The 20,132-nt window shown below is 34.7% G+C and overlaps 1 protein-coding gene across 1 annotated transcript in view; it reads left to right on the top strand.

Moving 5' to 3' along the window:
• The window catches only part of LOC140451866 (protein MEMO1), a 40,357-nt gene that overhangs the window by 552 nt on the left and 19,673 nt on the right, over positions 1-20,132 (top strand). The window lies entirely within an intron of this gene.

Raw genomic sequence — 20,132 nt, 5'->3', positions numbered from 1 at the left:
TTTTTGAAACATTCTTTACTGTGTTATTTACTCTCCAGTTTTTTTTGAAAGATTGAAAGTAACTATTTATGTACCTGCAGTTTTTGAAGTTATTATTCTGCTCTTGCTATTTGCCAAACAAACATGTGTTAAAAATTAGTGTTATATTAGAAAGAGTTCAATTTTTCAATTGTTACTTTTATTTAATATATTATTTACCTGTTTGTTTTCATAAAAAATTAATGTATATTTATTAATAAATATTGTTAAAATATTAGGGTTTTTACTTTTTTATCATCTGAGGTTTTTTATAGTAGCTTAGTTTTTTTAAAAGGTAATGGAAAACACTTTCATTGCACAACTGAATATACTTGCTTCATTCAGGTGCTTTTTTTTTAAATAATATTATTGTCAGTGTGCTTATTAAAAAAAAAACTCAGATCTGCATTGTGAGCACTGAGGTAATAATTGTTAGTACACATGTTCAAAAACACTACTACTTCAATATAAAGAATGTAAATTACTGAGTGGCTGTCTCAATTGTGAAGTGCAAAATATTCCCTGCACTTTATGTGAGCAACACACCACCGATACTAGGCCCATAGCAAAATAGTTGTTTAATTATTTGTAAATGAAAGTCAACATGACATTTTCTCTTCTGAGAGTTTAACAAATAAATAAATGCATTATAAACCATTACTTAAATTATATGATTGATTAGTTTTTTGTACTATCTCATTATTTCATTTCTGGTTCAGGTTCCTTATACTTATATTCTAAAATAGGTAAAGGTTTCTATTTTTTGCCTTCTCTGTTTTCAAATTATGTGGACAGATATACTCTCTCTCTTATTCCTTTATTTTCCAACTAAGGTAGCATTTTGGTATTTTCCAATTGTCTCACCAGGTTGCAATTGAGTACTTAATTTCTTGAGGATACATTTACATCTAACATTTAGGATTCCAGTGAAGTAGGTATCATTTGTTAGAAGTGCTTCATTAAGTTTAGTTTGAGTATAAAAGTAATCCACAAAAAGTGAGTAGCCATATCCAAGGGAATTTTTCATCAATTAACAAACAATTTTCATTTAGTGGCCCTTTCTGCCTAAGGAATCTTTTGATTTATTATACATACATTATTTAAAACCATACCATCAGATTCAGCTAAAAACTACAGCTTAATGCCATAGTTGTGTCTTTTGTTCTTGAAAAACTAATCACACTCACCATAAATACATTAAACATTGTTTCGTTGATGTAGAGATTCTTTCTTGGTAGATAAATTGAGTGCATCTTAGTATTAAAATAATTTAATGTTGGTCAAATCTTGTCCTGAACCATTTTACCTTCAGCAGGAACAAAATGTAGTGCTCTAAGAATAATCAAAAACTGATTCTGTCCCATACTTTAAAAACTGGATTAATCCTCCAGTAGTAATTACTTTAATTCGTTTTCCAAATTCCCATATGGGGGAGTAACCTAGAAATATTTTGAGTTCAGAAACTCTAATTGGTTTCGATCTTGTTCATAACATGTAGTCAACAACTTTTCATCAGCATATTTGGTTGTTTTATCCACAATCAAGTTAAAAAGCTTTCGTCTGCATTGAGAAAAGAAAAGAGTGTGGCACTTGTGGAGTGCCAACAGAAGTGAATACTTCTTACAGGATGTTATTACTATAATGAAAATTATTTCTGCTAATTGTTAATGAAATTTTATTTCTGCTTCTTACTGAATTGTTAATATTTTTTATAATAACACTACACATGTAAGTTCTTTAAAATTTAAAAAATCTTAATTTTTTCTTTAAAAATTTTGTTTAATGATTTTAATAATTTTCAAAATGTGTTAAATATAATATAGAATTTATTCATCAAATACATTTTCAATATTATATAAATTTTATTTAAGTTTATATAATTTTATTTAATTGTATTACTGTTTTTAATTTTATATTAATTCTATTTAAAAATAATACAAAAATATAGATTTTGTTGAATATAATATAGAATTTATTCATCATATACATTTTCATTATTATCTATAGAATTTCATCATTATATTTTTTATAATTTTATTTAAGTTTATATAATTTTATTTATTTGTATTTAATGTTTTATGCTTTTAGTTAATTTTATTTAAATTTACTAAATTTTACTTATTTTTATTTACTTTTATTTAGTTTTATATAATTTTATTGGCATAAAAATTTTAAAATCAAAATTATTAAGTAATTCTCCAGTTGTTATAAAAAATATATAAAATTATAATAAGTGTATTATGTATGTCTAATATGTTTATTATGGTATACTCCAAGGTTACTACAGCCGTCTCGATTTTCACACTCATTACTACACCCATCATACCGAGCAATAAGAAGTATTTACTTCAAAAATAATAATCTATTGGGGTACTCTTTTCTAGTATTTCCACTAATAGTTTTCTAGCCCTTGAAAATTCAACAGGTTTTAGGTTTGGTTCAACATTTTACAAATTAAAATAACACTGAAATTGTTATCAAATGGTGCATGACTCTGGTCATTGTCTTTGGTCTCTGTAAGTCTTTTCCCCAATATCTAAGTGAATAAGTATATATTCAAGTTCTTGGAGAGTGAGATATTTTCTTTTTCTGGTAATCAATTTTTGTTGTTTAGCACATGTACATTACAGCTGATCATCATCTGCCATTTTGAACTAACCTCAAACCTCAATAAGATACTTTCCTGATTTTGATAAAGTAAACATAGCTATGGGTCCTGCAAATTAGAAACACCACTAAATTTTCAATTTATAATGAAATATTAAATTATAATATTTTGCTTGCTGTAAAAAGAGGATAAGTATGGTGAGCACTCGCGAATTAACCAGTAAAACGTGTCATGCGCAGTGAAAGTGTTAATGGTTTTATATTTAATCAGAAATATTTCAGTGTAAATAGCATTGATATAATATACTAAAGGATGGAACCTATGAATAAATACTTGTTTCCAAAGTAGCTAGTAACAGTAACAATGGCCAATCTTGTTTCTAGAATGTCAGTGGTGTACAAAAAAATTTCTTTTGCTACATATATATGTACAATAATTATTTATTTTCGTTGTTATTTACATTTAAATAAAATATATAGTGACGTGTAACATTGTAAAATTAAAAAATTATTATTTTTATAACATTAAAACATATATTTTACAGCTAGGTAGTTGCTTATCGCACGCCACTGATGTGACTGGATGCAAAATATTAAAAATTTTACGGATTTATTAATTTACCAAAAAGAATACACTAAATTATTGACTTAACACATAGTGTTACCTGTTAAACATTAAAATATCCGGAAATAATTAAGTACTTGTCAAATTGACGTCGGAAATTGTAGCTAGTAATGTGACGTCAGTTCCGTCGTCAGTCATCTACATGTAAAAATATTAACATCCTTGGCATATTATATCTGTGGTAAATAGTATTAAATGTTTAGTTAAAAAATATTAGAGGATAGTTATACAATTTAAAGAAAAATAAAAATTTTCATTTATTTATTACACAGTCAGGTACTTAAAAAATGGGAGTGTAACGATGTTAACAAATTTTGATCTCAAATATTTTTTAATTTTTGGTTCTTTTCTGATAATTTTTTAATTCTGATTAATTCTCATTATTTAAATTTCTTTATAAGGCTGGATTAGTTATACAAGGAAAAACCTAAAAAATATTTCCATAGTAAAGATTGCTTCACTTTATTGTTTAATATTTATATTATTGTCAGCGTCAGTTTAAAAACATTTATACTCATTATCAAAATAATTTTGGATAATAAAGCCTATGCTAAAACAATAGCTTTTTAGAAGAGGAGAAAACTAGCAATAGGTTGCGAGAAAATTAATCATTAATTATTCTGCTTCACAAAAAGCAGATAAGTGATTTTGATAAACTGGTAGGAATGAAATAAAGTCTGGAAATGGCCAAACCATAATATGTATAAGATGCTGATAACAGGTTTATTTTTTGGACGGCCTTAATAAATGGACACTTAAAATCGGGGAAGATCAAAAATAAACTTTGTGAAGTTCGAGGAACAGAAATAAGTAAATTGAGAGTACATTGTCAGTAGAATGAAGCTGGGTTATAGACTTAATATCCAAATATTAGCTTAACATCATTGGGTGGTAAAATTAGCATTTGCTTAGCATACATATTCATTGGAATGATGCCTACAGGTAAAACATTTACAATGTTTACAGATGAATCAAGATATTGCATGTATTCTCCAGCTGGTAGGAAGAGCGTTGGGAGCCGAACAAGTGAAATATATATGGATTGTACTTTTAGTTTCAATCTTAGTCATGAAAGAGAAGTGTCATTTGTATGGGTCGGAATATTAATGGAAGATCCAAGACAACTGGATTTTATTGTAGATGAAGAATGACAGCATGAAGATACAATAATATTTTAGCTGACCATGCATTGTCCAAAAATTGTTTAATTTATACACCCTTTATTTAAAATTACAATAGATGCTTATAAAAGTTACTAACCTACGTCAAAATGTTACAAAAATAAAATATATCACAAACATTAAAAATATGAAAACAAATACTTATGGTGTAATTTAAAATATGCTGACTGTAAACAATTACTCACTTTTGTTTTAAAAACATTTCAAGTGATCTATTTTTGGTATGTGTTTACACTTTATAGTCTTTAACTGAATAGGTTGAGGAGGGGAGAACTGTTTGTCGTAAGTTGGTCATTCAGAATTATGTTTGTGTCTTTTAATTTGTTGATTTCCATAGATTCTAATAAAGATAGCTAAAGGTCTTTATCTTGTGTGTGAAGAATGTTAAATTCGTCATTAAAAGAATGATTATCGTCTAAAAGGTGAAGTGCGTACATAGAATCTCTTTTTCTATTAAAGGGCTTTCAATAATAGAAAAACAGATTCTACGTACGCACTTCACCTTCTAGATCATAATCATTGTTTTAATGATGAATTTCAAATTCTTCACATCCAAAATAAAGGCCTTAAGCTATCTAAGATTCCGCCTATGGTAGTTATTGTGTGAATTTAGTAGCTCTTCAACTATCAGTGTTGGTCCCAAGCCCGGATAAAGGAGGGTTTGCGCCAGTAAGGGCATCCAGCAGTGAAAACCTTGCTAGAACTATGGAAAGAAGGAATATACAAAGCTGTTTAGGGTTACCCCTTAAAGGACAAAAGGGGTCAAGCTAGTCCTTAGAATTACAACTCTCAATGTTGGAAGCCTGATAGGTAAAGGAAGAGAGCTCGCCGATTTCATGCAGAGTTCATCGGTGTACTCTGTGTGCAGGAAACTCGTTGGAAACGTAATAAACCGAGAGATCTTGGATATGGATGCAAGTTAATATATAATGGTTCAAACAGTCACGACAGAAATGGAGTATGTATTCTTTTGAACGATGAATGGAAGGAACATCTTGTAAGGGTAATCAGAAGAAGTGATAGAATAATGAGTGCCCAACTGAATACAGGCAGTATTAACGTGAACATCATATGTGCCTACGGCCCACAGATAAGGTGTGAAGAACAGGAAAAGAAAGAATTTTGGAGGGCCCTCGATTGCTAGATAGTCGCTATTCCTGTAGACGAAAAGTGTTTTATTGGAGGTGATTTGAATGGACATATTGGTATAGAAAGAGCGAGAATAGAAAGGGTTCATGGAGGTTTCGGGGTGGTAATAAGAAATTATGAAGGAAATTGTGTAATTGACTTTGCAGTTGCATGGGATTTGGCTGTCATTAATACATTCTTTATGAAGACTGAAGACCAAATATTAGATAAGTCTATTCTAATACATATTAAAAGAAGTCAACTAAAAGAAGTTACCAACTGTAAAGTAATAAAGGATGAGTGTGTAGCTACTCAACACCGACCGGTGATAGTGGATATGGAGATAAAGGTGAGGCGGAAAGGAAATAAGTAGTATACCAGAAAGTAAAGTGGTGGAAGTTTAAGGATAAGGATTTGGCAATAGTCTTTAAGAGTAGAGTGCTGGAAGAGCTTGATGAACAAGATACAGTAAATGACTGGTGCGAAGCAAACAGTAAAGTTGTGATGCGAGTGGAAGAGGAAGTACTAGGAAAAACATCTGGTAAAGGTCCTCCTAGAGACAAAGAAACTTGGTGGTGGAACGAGGAAGTGCAACCGAAGGTTAGAGAGAAGAAAGAGGTATGCCAAGTCTAAAAGAGAAGAAGATAAGGATATACACAAGCAAGAAGTAAGCAAAACACGTTGTAGCTAGTGGTAAGGAAAGATCGTCTGCACAGCTGTATGAAGAGTTGGAAACAACCGAGGGGATGAAAAGGTTATACAGCATTGCTAGAGCAAAGAAGAAATCATCAAAGGACTGGAACCATGTGCGGCAGATTAAGAGTGGGGATGGAAGAGTGTTAAGAACCGATGTTAACATAAAGCAAAGATGGTATGAGTACTTTAGAAAGTGCTAAATGAAGAACACCAGAGGAGAGAGAGAGAGAGAGAGGACGCGGGATCCCAAATGAGAATGTAATACCTGGGATAGCAAGAGATGAAGTTGTCGAAGCGTTAAATGGGATGAAGAACGGTAAGGCAGTAGGATCTGATGGAATACCTGTGGAGGTTTGGAAGGCTCTGGGAGAGGAAGGGGTTGATATTTTGTGGCCTAATAATGAGTAGGATATATGAGGAAAAAAGGATGCCCAATCCATGGAGAGAGAGTGTGTGATAGTATTATTGTAAAAAGATAAAAAGGACATTCAGGACTGTAAGAACTATAGAGGGATAAAGTTAAATGTCGCACACAATGAAAATTTGGAAGAGAACTGTAGAGCGAAGGTTAAGGAAAAGACATCGATAGGAGAAGAACAGTTTGGGTTTATGCCAGGAAGGTTTGCCTTGAGGCAGTTAATAGAGAAATACGGCGAGAAGAAACGAGAACTACATTTGATATTTATAGATCTTGAGATGGCGTACGACACAGTTCCTAGACAAGAGCTATGGAGATGTATGAGAGAGAAATGAGCTCCTGAGAAGTACGTAAGACTCGTGAAGGATATGTATAATAGAGCGGACACCAAACTAAGGACATTGACCGAAAGTTTTCCAGTGATGGATGGTTTGCATCAAGGTTCTTCACTGAATCCTTACCTGTTTAATCTTGTTATGGATGTACAGACAGAAAAAGTAAGGGAGGGGCTCCTTGGTCAATGCTCTGTGCTGATAATATCGTGTAAGTAGAGGAGAGCAAAGAAATTTTGGAGAAGTTAGGAGTATTGGAGAAGGGCTATTGAAGAGGGAGTACTTTCTTAGAATCTATGGAAATCAACAAATTTAAAAATATAGCCATAATTCGGAATGACCAACTTGACAAACAGTTCTCCCCTCCTCAATCTACACTCTGGGCCAAAATTAACCGGCCACCTTAAAAATGGGTAATTTTTGATTTCTTATATCTCCTAAACCTGTTGTCCGATTTAAGTGATTTTTTTAATATGTTATAGTTATTTCTTGATAATATCTTTATAATAATATTGTTGCTAAACAGGTAAATTTTCATTGTATACCGGGTGTACAAATCAAACGGTGTTTTTTTCTTAAAGTTTGCATCAACCTGTGGAATATTCTAGCATTTACAAAATACTGTAATTAAATCGTAAGTATAGCCTCATGCTTTCTCAACATTTTGTTTTTTGATTGATTCGCTTAGGTTGGATAATACAAAAGTTAGGTGCTTAACAACTAGACATGTTTTTTATCAATTTTTATCTCAACGAAAGAGAAAAAATAATCTTTTTGAAAAAAAGTCATTTGTTACAGTAAAAATCCAATGAATAAAATCTTCGAAGAAAATTCAAATTAACAATATTTTGGAAATCAAAGTCTAATTGAAAAAAAAATTGGGTATCAATAATGGGTGTTGCCGCCTCTAGCCCTTAGGTCTTCTTGGAGCCGGTTTGGCAATCCATTCATGATATTCTGGATATCAGATTGGGGGACATTGTGCCATTCCTCTACCGCAGCTGTCTTCAGCTCTTCAAATAATGCAGGGGCTGGTACTCTTGCTCTTACCCGTCTTTTGAGGTTGTCCCAGATATGCTCAATTGGGTTAAGATCGTGACTGTGTGCTGGCCATGGTAGAACTTGAATCCCGACCTCATTAAGGTACTCACGGGTAGATATTGCTGTACGGCAACGTGCATTGTCATGCATTAGTCTGAAGTTATCACCAATGAATGGTGCAAAAGGCATGACATGGTCTTGGAGAACTTCTTGCACGTATACTTGGGCATTCACACTGCCTCTCTACCGAACACAACAAGATCAGTACGCGCTTCGTAAGAAATACCTCCCCGAATCATTATTGACCCTCCTCGGTAAGCTACTGTTTCGGTTATAGCGCATGCAACAAACTTTTCATTTTGACGCCTATTTTTGTGGTGCGCGAGCTGGACGAAAAGCCTTTATTTCTGACAGTCTTCTTTTAATCGTTTGTCTACTCACACTAACGTTTCTCACCTCAAGAAGAGACCTACGAGCTTCAGGAGTGGTGTAAAAGCGATTTCTCAATACTTTAGTGATAATGAAGCGGTCATGTCGAACTGAAGTGCATCGTTTTCGGCCTAGACCTGGCCTGCGGTTGTACGATCCTGTCTCCCGAAATCGTCTGATGGCATGTTGTACCGTAGTTCTGGGTACATCGAGTATACCAGCGATATGACATTTACTGTAACCAGCATCAACTAAAGTCACTGCCCTAGCAGCATCAGTTTGAACGAGTGGCATTTTTAAAACCACAAACAATAAATAAGCACTAAAATTTCAACTTAATTCGCTCACAATGATATAAAATTACAATTTTAATTGTTAATTTTAATTACAAATTGTTCAAGAATTGTTATTAACACGGAAACATATTTGCAACAATGGCGTACAACGACTATATGTCAATAATACTTCGATGACACAAATTTAGGAAACAAATTGTCACAGGTAATGTAAACAAAACAATACTAAAGCTGGTGGGGTTAATTTTGCTGGTGAGTTAAATCGTCTGTATTGATGAAAAACATGGCTAGTTGTTAAACTACCTAACTTTTGTATTATCCAACATAAACGAATGAATCAAAAAACAAAATGGTGAGAAAACGTGAGGCTATAGTTAGGTTTTCATTTCAATATTTTGTAAATGCTAGAATATTCCACAGGGGGGCAAAGGGATTTTAAAATTTAAAAGCTCTATAGTGTGTTTCCTGTTAATGTCAGATGGTAAACTATTATAAAATTTAACACATGTATACAAAGCACTTCTCTCTGTTATAGACAATCTGTGAAGTGGCAAATTCAAATTAAGGCTTTTTGTATTATATTCATGATTGGGAAGCAGGTGACAAAACAAAGAAAAAATTTTAAAAAGGAACATAATACATTCAAATATATAGATGGCTGAGAAAGTGAGTATATTGAGTGACTTGAATCGACCTCTACGGGATTCTCCCGCCTTCAATCCTAAGATCACACGGACTGCCTTTTTTTGGACTATAAAGACAGTTAATTTATCTACTGCAGCACCCCAGAAGATTACTCCATATCGTTCCGTTTTTGTGATAGAAAATTAATTGTATCTGGAAACTGTTCTCGTGACTGGCTGGTTCTAAAGTAGACAAAAACTGACTTATCAGTATTAAGCAACAACCGATTTCCAATGAACCACTGTTCAGCCGTGCTTAGAATTTGCTCTGTCACTGTGAGGAGTGTTTCTAAAGTTTTTTCCCAGAAAAGCACATTTGAATGATCAGCGAAATTTACAAGGTTTAGGCATACCACAGGACACTCCCCTGTGGTATGCCTAATTTTAAATTGATAGGATCAGAGTAAACCTTACATCTCTTTTTCTCCAGGCATACCTTTTGCGACCTATCTGTGAGAAATGATTTTATCCATTTTAATGCCGGTCCCTGTATTCCATAAAGATTTAATTTTTGTAATAAAAGAACATGATCTAGGTTATCGAAAGCCTTAGATAGGTCCAAAAAAGTACCTAGTGTTTTCATCTTTGCCTCCTGTTGTTCTAAAATTTTTTATATAAAATCATAGGTAGCGGTCTCAACAGATCTCCCTGCGAGAAAACCATGCTGTGAACTACTAAATAAGTTGTTTGTAGTAAAAAAGTTTTGTAGTCTGAAATATATTGCTTTTTCGAATATTTTTGAGAATGATGGAAGAAGGCTTATTGGTCTATAGTTCTCCATCTTAGTAACATCACATTTTTTATGTAGTGGCTTCACAATTGCCAGTTTTAAACTTTGAGGAAATTTACCTTGCCTGAAAGAAGCATTAACTATAAAAGAAAGAGGAAGAGAAATCTCTGATGAAACATATTTAATTAAGTTTCTGGCGCTGCATTTGCCATAAATTGATTTATTTCGTTAGAAATCACCTGATGGTCACCGTCTAAACTGAAATTACCTTGATTTTTGGAATTACCCTTAATCTCTTTTACCAATTGCCAAGCCATTTTAGTTTTATTTTCGCTATTTTCAATTCGTTCTTCATAACAATTTTTTCGAGATTGAGTGAGTAAAGAATTGTATTTGCGTTTTTTTTCCTGTAAATATCTTTATAATCAACATTATTGGTAGAAAATGTAAACAAAACATCAAGCCTAGATTTACAATGTTTTATATCATCATTTTTAAAGTACTTTTGTGATTTTTTTATTTTTATTTGCTGTATTTATCTCTTTGAGTGGAAAACATTGTATAAAAATTTTCTGAACTATACTCATAAAAGCATCCCACTGATTATCTACATCTAATGTCTTAAAAACAGATACCCAGTCTACATTACCTAATATGCATTTAAAAAAACGTTTATTCTCCTTGCTAAATATTCGTTTTTTTTTTATTATATTTGACTCAAAATTCATTTAATTCAAATTTTACCTTTTGAGCAGTATGATCAGATGTATGAGAATTGAATACAATAGAATCAAATATGTCAAGATTTGTAAAAATATTATCTACAGGATTTTTTGTTACCTTGTATGCGTGTATAGTCTTTGCCAGAAAAATGATGGGAGTCCTCAAAAATCACAAAGTATTTGGTCTAATTTGTTTATTAAAATTTGTGGGTCTTCTGTTCGGTAGATGGATAGGATTACAATCTTCTTCTTATTAATTCGCACCTCTGCAGCGGAACACTCAAACACCGTTCTTTCTGATAAACTAGAAATATCTTCCCGGGCTTTTGCAATAAATGTGTCTTTGATGTATACCGCACTGCCACCATGCTCCTGTGAACTGCTTCTGCAATATGAAGAGATCAGTTTAAAATTCCGCACATTGTAGTCCCGCAGTTGTTCTTCTGTTTTCCAGTGCTCAGTTAAACAAAGAGCAAAGCATTCATCATGATCTTCTAGGATAAAATTAATGGCATCAATACTTGTTTTAATTGATTGCGTATTTAAGTGGATTACTGATAATTTGCTTCGGTGTGTGCCGTAGACTGTCTTTTGACACTGGGTGCCTCTGTACATTCTGAAAATGGTTAAAAATTACACCACTCGGCCATAATTCTTGCTGCATTAAATGAGGTATTTTTAGTTGTGGAACAGTAATTTTAAATGAACTTTTGTACTTATCTGTCCTGGTTTTCATTTTTTCGCAGATAACGTTTTCATCCAGTTTTCTTTCTTTTAGATAGGTAAGTATTTCCTGAGCTTCCGTTTTTGGATCGAAACCTCACAGGAAAATCGCCATATGTTTTGTGGCCACACGCAGCAGGATACTTCCAGCATTCTCATTGGTTCCCTGGAGTGGATCTGGTCGTTCAATAAGTGTGGGACGAGTCGTTTTATAAAAACCTCTTTTTTTTGGTTTCCCATTTATCATTTTCATCTTCAATCAGCGGACGGTTGATATCTTTAACAGGTATCACGGGTGCAATTGAACTGCTTGATATTTTTGGTTTAGGTAGCAGCTCAGACAAATCAACAGAACAAAGTGGCTGTTCTGTGACTGCGTCAACTGACCTTGTAGTCTCTTTAAATCATTTTATTCTTTTAAAATTAATGGATTGTTATTGTTATTCTTAGTTTTTGCAGCATTTTTACCTCCATGGAATATGACACATTTCTAAAAACAATCTTTTTTTGTAATTATTTTCTTGCTGTAGATCCCTGACATTTGAGTAGTCAAATTGATGCCCACTTTTTAAGTAATGGTCAACTGCCGCACATGTATTCTTCTTTTTTGTGCTGTGTGACCCTTTGTTTTAGCCATTGAGAAGTTTGGCCAACATAACAGCTCTGGCAATCCAAACAAGGCAGTTTGTAGATAACATTAGCTTTATTTACAGTTGGTGTCTTGTCTTTTACTTTAGAAAACAGTTGTCGGTTTTCTAATAAATTATATTGGACAATTTTAATGTTGGTAAATTGTTTAAACAAACTAGTCACAGAAGGTGTTAACTGTTTTATTAATGGTAGTTTTTTATATTGAATTGTTTGTACTGCTCCGATATCAGTGGGACCGTCAAAAATGTCTGAGTTAAATATCAATTTTTTAAGGATATGTTTTGGGTATCCATTATTTTGTCCAGTGAATGACAATGGAATGTGGAGAAGACGATACAACTTCGAACGTTATAGAATATACCAGGAACCTGATATCGTAAAACATATTAAGATAGGACGTCTGAGGTGGGTAGGGTACGTAATGCGGATGGAACAAAATGACCCAGCTAGAAAAACGCTCCTTGATAGACCCATTGGTCAGAGAAGAAGAGGAAGACATAGAACAAAGTTCCTTGATAACATCGAAGAAGACATGAGAAATATGGGAATACGTGCTTGGGGGAGAAAGGCGATGGATAGGTAGGACTGGAGAGAAATTCTTGAGTAGGCTAGGACCCACGTAGGGTTGTAAAGATTTTATAAAAAATTTTTAAATAAAATTTTTATGTTTTTCTTTTCTTCATTACTCAAATAATAGTAAAAGAAGTTCACGTGGTATTTGTAGACCTAAAAGAAGCATCTGACGGTATCGCTCTTCCTAAATTATGGGAGCAACAAACAAGAATTAAAACTGGAAAGCAAATAAAACCGAGAATTAGAGTAAGTAAAGGGATAAGACACGGGTGCTGTAAAACTATTAGAAGAATTTAAGGAAATTCACTAATAATTATTTTATCGGTGTTTAATTTCTGTCTAATAACATTCACTCTAAATTTTATGGAATTGCTATTGTAACTGGTTCATGTTTTAAATAAGTTTTGGGAAATAAAGAAACCCTTCGTGACAATCATTGCAAACAATTTTAGAGAGCTTACCTTTTAAATTCCATTACCTTAATTTCTGTAGGCGAAAGGTCACTATATTAACCGTAAATATCTGTAGAACAGCTATCACAAAGAATATAATTTTTTCATCACAGTCCACCAAATTACACTTAAAACAATTATTATTCCCGTTTATTTAAAATTTTAGTCCAATCATGACGTAAAAAAACAATAAACTAGTTTTAACTTATGTTGTTACTTTTTGTTTAGTTCGTTAATAATGATAAACTACTTGTATTTAAAACCTGATACGATAAAGTTTAGTAAGGTTTATAAGATGTTGATAATAAGCACAACTATATTTCACGACAAACAGTAATTAAAAAATAATTTTTGTTTTCAAACTCGAAAATATAATAATAATTCATAAACGTGTTGAATGAAAAGTAGACCAGAAATAACAGAAGTGTAAAATAAAAACATCTATTTCCAATATAAATAAACTTATGCGTCGCTGTATTGCTATGTCGCTATATTTTGCGGATGTTGGAATGTGCAGATTTAGATTATAATACAGAGTCGTAACTCCTGCCTCACTGAGTACGAAAAATAATGGAGTTATTTATTCAATATTGGTTCTTAAGGTTTTCTTCAACTAATTCGATTTGTTGCTTATTCCTTCGTTTTGGTTTTCTTCGTTTTATCATTCCATATTATGGCAACCAAGGTCAGAACGACTGCTATGGTACAGCTTGTCACTATTGGGGTTGTTTATGATGTGGTTTTTGATTCCCTAATTGGTACTGGTTGTTTCGCCATATTCTTAAATTCATACAGATTTTAAGTTAATTTTAGTGATGTTTTGATTCTGAAATTGTCATTGATTTTCTGTATACAAATATTCTATTTTTAATGGTAGAATGACGACTTCTTCTTACTCCGCCTTTGATAGTTGCTGAGTGAATTGAGTAGCTCTGTAACTATCAGTGCCGATCCCAATCCCGAATAAAGGAGGAGGGTTTGCGTCAGGAAGGACATCCGGCAGTAAAAACCTTGCTAAAACCATGGAAAAAAGGAATATGGAAAATAGGTCAGAGGCTACAGCGTTACCCGTAAACGACGCGCAGTTACGGCTTTGCCTGCGAAAGGTGAGCTAGGGCTACCCCTTAGAGGACGGAAGGGACGAAAGAAGCTAGTCCTGAGAGTTGCAACTCTCAACGTTGGAAGCATGACAGGTAAAGGAAGAGAGTTCGCCGATTTCATACAGAGCAGAAGGATTGGTGTACTTTGTGTTCAGGAAACTCGTTGGAAAGGTAATAAGTCGAGAGATCGTGGAGATGGATGCAAGTTAATATATAGTAGTTCGAACAGTCACGGCAGAAATGGAGTAGGTATTATTTTGAACAACGAATGGAAGGAATGTCTTGTAAGGGTAACCAGAAGAAGTGATAGAGTAATGAGTGTCCAACCGAATATAGGCAATACCAACGTGAACATCATATGTGCCTACGGCCCACAGCTAGGGTGTGAAGAACAGGAAAAAGAAGAATTTTGGAGGGCTCTCGTTTCCAGCGAGATGCTGGAGATTGCTGTGAATGAAAAGTGTTTTTATCATCATCCAGCCTCAAAAGTCCACTGCTGAACATAGGTGTCTTCCTCGTGTCCCCACCCCCGTCGATCTTGCGCCACTCTCATCCAGTTGTTGTTTTTGTTTTCTTAAATGGTCAGCCCATCGTGTAGGTGGTCGACCGACGCTTATCTTGTCTTCCCTTGGTCTCCATTCCAATAACCTCTTTGTCCCTCGCCCATCAGTCATTCTAGCTATATGTCCTGCCCATCTTCATTTTAGTCTGGCTAGTACCTGCTTAGCTTTTGTAGTATACAGTCGATTGCTCCCGTTATCAATAGTGCAACGGAAAGTGTAAATCGACAAAAACAAAACAGATTAGCTTATCAGTGTATTGATAAAAGTGGTCAACTAATTGACTAGTAGATAAAAAATGAATACATTACCTGCTTTTAATAGGTCAGAAATTAATTGCAACCAACAAATGTTGTTAACAAATAATGGACTTACTATACAGGATGTCCCACTTTGCAACACAGACACACCACAACACCAGCAACCTCAGAATATTGAAGCTCAACAAATTCCCACACAGTATGCAATAAATAATAGCCAACACCACCATAGAAGATCATCAATTAGCGGTGAAGAATACTTAGGATTTGCATAAGTAGAACAACGAAACAACCTTTAAATATATTCTTCGTCGACTTAGAACCAGCAGAAAACAACAAAGACATTTACAAACTGACAAATCTTCAAAATAGAGCTATACAAGTGGAACCTCCAAAAATAACAAAAGGGATCACCCAATGCATGAGATGCCAGCAATATGGCCACTCAAGATCATACTGCAACAGACCATTTGTGTGCGTCAAATGTGGTGGAGAATACGTCAGCCTGCAAAAAAAGTAAAGATACCCCTGCTAGGTGTGCTTTATGTGATAGTGCCCATCCAGCCAACTACAAAGGATGCCAATTCTATCATAAATTACTCAAGCCAAACAATGCCAACAATCGTATGAATATTCAACAAAACGCTAACAATACAACAACTTGACCTATAATGCGTACAGCAACATCAGTGCCTCTAACCCATTACCCAAAATAATGGCAAGTAGGCGCAAGGCAGCTATGCTAATGCAGGAAGAAATGGTACTGAACAACAATCAAACAATGACATGATGAACAAATTCTTATAGGAATTCAAAAACATGTTACAACAGTTACTACAACAAAACAGCATAGTCCTAAACATGCTGACAACGCTTATATCTAAAATTCAATAGCTTCATTAAAATAGCAGAGTGGAATGCCAATGGACTTGCAAAGCACAAAAATGAGGTTGAGTTATTTCTACTACACAACGAAATTGACATTCTGTTAATAAGTGAAAGCCAGTTCACAAGTCAAACTTACTTTAATATATCTCACAACACAACCTATTCCTGAAACCACCCAGAGAATACAGCCCACGCTGGATCAGCTATACAGATAAAAAATACTATTAAACATGCAGAACTATCAAAGTCAGTATGATGTCTTACGAACTAACAGTCGCAGCAGTCTACTGTCCACCTCGATACAACTTGAAGAATGAAGACTTCAAAAACTTCTTTGAAACTCTAAGACATAAATTTATTGCGAGGGGAGACTTTAACAGCAAACATATATTATTTGGATCTCGTCTCACAACAACTAAAGGCAGAGAACTAGTAAGCTTAATACATGAAAACAACTAACACCCTTTATCAACAGGCTCTCCTACATACTGGCCAACGGATCCAAACAAAACACCTGATCTGCTGGATCTATTTATCACTCAGGGCATCTCTCCTAGGTACATGGAGGTCATGCCGATCTCATCTGACCACTCCCCAATTATAGCAACCATCAGCAGCTTTATAGTCTACAAAAGGGCCACACCAAGGCTACACACTGGGAGAACTAACTGGGAAAAATACCGCAGCAAGTTAGAAGAAGATATTAGTCTATACGTAAGCCTCAAAACAACAAGGGAGATAGACGAAACAATTAACGGCTTTAAACGACACTCTTATAGAGGAAATCTAGAACCAAATGGCACCACACCCATGCCCCAGAAGACAAGACTACATTAAACAGGCTAAACAACCAACTAAAATCCAAACTTAAATAGGTACAATAACTGTCATTTACAAACTACATAACAAATCTAAACCGGTACGATAACTCAATATGGAAACCGATCAAAAACTCTAAAAAACCCAAGACTGCGGTACCTCCAATTAGAAACGAACAGGGACCAACACTACAGTGGGCCAGAAGTGATGAAGAAAAAACAACGTTATTGAGCACTTAGCTCAAGTATTTACTCCCAACAACGACGCTCCAGATATTGAAATTGAAAGGGACATAAATAACATTCCAAAGAACATACCAGTAATCAGACCACTAACCAACAATGAAGTTCAACAAGAAATCCAATATTTAAACATTAGAAAAGCTCCTGGGCTGGACAAAATAACACCCAAGATGATGAAGGAACTACTAGATAAAGGAAGCATACTGATTACTCTCATTTTCAATGCTATTCTACGATTAAACTACTGGCCAAAGCTCTTTAACACCGCTGAAATAATACTAATCCCAAAAGCAGAAAAAAATTCAAACGAGGTTTCATCATATAGGCCAATAAGCCAGTCATATCCAAAATACTTGAAAGGTTACTGTTACAAGAAATTAACTGGGACCCCAATACGGAGAACCACCACTTTGGCTTTCGAAAAAAACACTCGACAATACAGCAGGTTCATAGAATAGTACACACCATAAATTCTGCAATGGAAAACAAACACTATTGCACAGCTGCTTTTCTAGATGTTAGTCAAGCCTTTGATAAGGTTTGGCACACACTCCTGATTTATAAAATCAAGAAATATTTACCCATCACGTACCTGAAACTGTTAAAATCCTATCTGAGTGGGAGAGAATTCCGAACCAGAGTGAATGAAAGTAATTCCAATAATTTTCCTATAAAGTCTGGTGTTCCACTGGGCAGCGTTCTTGGACCAATATTATATGTGCTATATACAGCCGATCTACCCTCCACTAATGAAACCATCACTGGCACGTTTGCAGATGATGCTGTCATCCTTGCCGCCGACGAAAATCCAATTATAGCCGACGAAAATCCAATTATAGCATCTAACATTCTACAAGTACAACTGAATGAAATCGAGACATGGTCTTACAAGTGGAGAATTAATACGAATAAAACAAAATCAGTCCAAGTGACTTTTACCTTGAGAAGAGACCCGTGTCCCCCAGTTTCACTTAACAATATCCAACTTCCCCAATTCTCTAGCACTAAATACCTAGGAATACATCTTGACTCAAAACTCACCTCTAAAGAACATATTCTTAACAAGCGGAAACAAATTGACCTAAGAATGAAAGATCTAAACTGGGTAGTAGGCAGGAAATCGAAACTGAGCCTTGAAAACAAAATCCTTGTATACAAAACCGTCATAAAACCTATCTGGACGTATGGAATCCAACTCTGGGGATGTGCGAGCAAGTCAAACACAGCCTTAATTCAAAGGTGCCAATCAAAAATACTCCGAAAGATAGCTGATGCACCTTGGTATGTGTCAAACCTAACACTTCATGAAGACCTAAGAATTCCGTTCGTACAGGATGTAATCACTAAATACAGCACGAAGCACCATGAAGCACTGGAATCGCATAGTAACCTCTTACTCCAACCTCTGCTAGAACATCAAGCCAATAGGAGACTTAAAAGGAACTGGCCAGCTGACCTGAAAACCGGTTAAAGTGGTCTTGTCACTGGAGAAGACCTCACCACGCCAACAGGAGCCCCTTGCTCCGCAGCCAGCAAATTAGCTTATAGAACTTTATTTGTGTTTTGATTGCAAAAAGTTGTGTCATAATAATAAAAAAAATGTAGTCTGGCTATCCTTTCGATAATGTCAGACACCTTGGTTCTTCTCCTGACGTCTTCGTTTTTTAGTTTGTCTCACAAAGTTATTCCTAACATGGATCGCTCCATTCTTGTCTGTGTAACTCTTATTTTGGTAGTCGAGGCTTTTGTTAAAGTAAATGTTTCTGCTTTGTATGTCAACACTGGAAGGACGCATTGTTCAAATACTTTTTTCTTCAGGCATGTGGGCAGCTAACGTTTAAAAGTTTCTCTCAGTTTTTCATATGCTGCCCACCCAAGTCCAATTCTTCTCTTCAGTTCATAGGTCTGATTATCTAAGGAAGTAGTGTGATTGACTTCGCAGTGGCATGGGATTTAGTTGTCATTAATACGTTCTTTATGAAGACTGAAGACCAGTATGTTACCTATAGTAGCGGGGAAGGAAAAGTCAGATAGATTTTGTGCTATGTATGTAGAAGAAGTCAACTAAGAGAGGTTCTTCTTCTTCTTCTTCTTAGCCTTCTGTCGTCCATGTTTGGACATAGGCCTCTCCCAACTCCTTCCATCGGTCTCTATCCTGAGCAACATATTTCCAATTTGTTCCGGCTATTCTTTTATTGTTATCAACCCATCTCGTCTGTGGTCTTCCTCTTGGTCGTTTACTTTCGTAAGGTCTCCAATGTTGTATTGTAGTATTCCAAAGTTGGTCTTTTTGTATAGCAGTGTGGCCCGCGAAGCTCCATTTAAGTTTGGCAATTTTTGTTGCTATATCCTCGACTTTTGTTTTGGATCTTACCCAGTCGTTCCTCTTTTTATCTGAGAGTCGTATACCTAACATTGCTCTTTCCATTGTTCTTTCTGTTGTGGCTAGCTTATTCATGTTTGCCTTGGTTAGGGTCCAGGTTTGAAATCCATATGTCATGATAGGAAGGTTGCATTGGTTGAACACTTTGCTCCTCAAGTATTGGGGTATTTTGTGGTTCTTAAGTATCCAACTAAGTTTTAAAATTCCTGCCCATGCTAGTCTTGCTCTTCTACTAAAAGAGGTTACCAACTGTAAAGTGATAAACGGTGGGTGTGTAGCTAGTCAACACCGACCGGTAATAGTGGATATGGAGATGAAGGTGAAGCGGAAAGGAAAACAAGTAGGAAACCAGAAAGTTAAGTGGTGGGAGTTAAAGGATAAGGATCTGGTAATAATCTTTAAGAGTAGTGTATTGGAAGAGCTTCAGGAAAAAGATACGGTAAATGACTGGTGAGAAGCCAAAAGTAAACTTATCATGCGAGTGGGAGAGGAAGTGCTAGGAAAAACTTCTAATAAAGGGTCTCCTAAAGACAAAGAAACTTGGTGGTGCAACGATGAAGTGCAACTGAAGGATA

Source organism: Diabrotica undecimpunctata, chromosome 10, assembly GCF_040954645.1.
Source record: "Diabrotica undecimpunctata isolate CICGRU chromosome 10, icDiaUnde3, whole genome shotgun sequence".
Classification (NCBI taxonomy): Eukaryota; Metazoa; Arthropoda; class Insecta; order Coleoptera; family Chrysomelidae; genus Diabrotica; species Diabrotica undecimpunctata.
Note: the sequence above shows the minus strand (reverse complement) of the source record. Positions and strands in the feature narration are given on the sequence as shown.